The sequence below is a fragment of the Mus pahari genome, chromosome 14, assembly GCF_900095145.1.
Source record: "Mus pahari chromosome 14, PAHARI_EIJ_v1.1, whole genome shotgun sequence".
Classification (NCBI taxonomy): domain Eukaryota; kingdom Metazoa; phylum Chordata; class Mammalia; order Rodentia; family Muridae; genus Mus; species Mus pahari.
This window is the reverse complement of record NC_034603.1, coordinates 43,419,514-43,421,305: the sequence shown is the minus strand read 5'-3', so window position 1 is coordinate 43,421,305 and position 1,792 is coordinate 43,419,514. Positions and strand designations below refer to the sequence as shown.

Genomic DNA, 1,792 nt, shown 5'->3' with positions numbered 1-1,792 from the left:
AAAAAAAAAAAAAAAAAAAAAAAAAAAAATTAAGCACTCTAAAGTAAGCTGTGCATAGTGGCTTTAATCACAGTACCCAGGAGACAGAGGCAAGCGGATCTTTGTGAGTCTAAGGCCAGCCTGGACTATTATATTGAGTTTCAGGACAGCCATGGCTATGAAGAACTTCTGAACCAAGGAAGAGCAATGTCCCACCCACCAAGTTGGTCTTCGTGTTTTACCGTGATTCCTCTTTAACTTCTCTCTCCTTTCCATTTTTGTCCCCAGGTCTGGGGATCAAACCCAGGGCTTTGTGCATGCTGGGTAGGCTTTTACATCCAAGTTACATCTCAAGGCCACCCTTCTTTTTCAGACAAGGTCTCACTCTGTAGCCTGTGTTTGGCCTTAAATTGGAGGTCCTCTTTGGCAGCTCCCTGCTTGCTAGGGTTGCAGATATGAGCCACCATGCTCCTCCACACTCCCCATAAAAGTGGAGTGATGCTGCCGGGCTTGGTGGCACATGCCTTTAATCCCAGCACTCGGGAGGCAGAGGCAGGTGGATTTCTGAGTTCAAGGCCAGCCTGGTCTACAGAGTGAGTTCTAGGACAGCCAGGGCTACACGGAGAAACCCTGTCTCGAAAAACAAAAAACAAACAAACAAACAAAAAGTAGATTGATGGCTCAGTGGTTAAGAGCACTGGTTGCTTAGACAAAGGTCCAAGCTTCAATTCCTAGCACCCACAAGATGGTTCAAAACCATCCATAACTCCAGTTCCGTGAGATCCAGTGCCCTCTTTGGATCTCTGCGAGCACCAAGCACCCCTGTAATGCACATATAAACATACTTGCAAAACACACATGAAATAAAGTGAGTAAATCTTTTAGCAAAAAAAGTAAAGGTGGTTTTGCTATGTTTTCCAGCTATTGCTGAACTCTTGAGCTAAAGGTAGCTGGGATCAGCGTAAGGACCACTCTTTCTTTTCTTAAAGATTTATTATTAAAAACATGTTTTAATTTTTTGTATATCGGTCTTTTGCCTGCACATATATGTGTATACACCCCGTGCATGCTGGATATCTGTAGAGGGAGTTACAGAATGCTGTGAGCATGGTGCTGGTGCTTGTAACTACTGAACCATCCATCTTTCCAAACCCTATTTTTTTTTTCGTATATAAACTATTAACAGCTAAGGCCCAGAGACCCATTTCTTCTTGGTTACACCCACAGTACGGCCCCTGCGACCAGTGGCCTTGGTGTGCTGACCCCGGACACAAAGGCCCCAAAAGTGGCACAGCCCTCTATGGACTCCAATTTTCTTCAGCCACTCCAGGTCCTCACACAGCTTGTTGTCTAGACCATTGGCCAGAACCTGGTTGAACTTCCCATCCCTCTGTCTGTTCGGAAACCAGCCTGGGATCTTGTATTGTCGTGGGTCCTACATGATGGTGATCACACGTTCCACCTCCTCCTCCAGCCCTCTTGGTGAGGTCAATGTCTGCTCTCTACACCACAGGAGCATAGCTCCGCCCCACGCCCTTAATGGCAGTGATGTTGAAGGCTATTTTCTGCTGCCTATCGATGTTGGTGTTGAGTACTAGCAAAATGTGCTGGAACTTCCCAGGGATCACTAGAGACATGGTTGCGGCACAGATGGCGGTGCGTAGGCCTCCTGTGGAAGAGCAGACCGTGTGTGTGTGTGTGTGTGTGTGTGTGTGTGTGTGTGTATGCACACATGTTCAACGTGTTAGATGTTGAGGCACTAGAGTTACAGGCTGTTGTGAGCGGTCTATTATGGGAGGCTGGGAAATGAGCT

General features: G+C 46.8%; 1 pseudogene; it reads right to left on the bottom strand.

The window, feature by feature from the left end:
• Nucleotides 1–1,165: 1,165 nt before the first annotated feature.
• Nucleotides 1,166–1,616, bottom strand: LOC110331816 (annotated as a pseudogene).
• Between the last annotated feature and the right edge of the window lie 176 nt (nucleotides 1,617–1,792).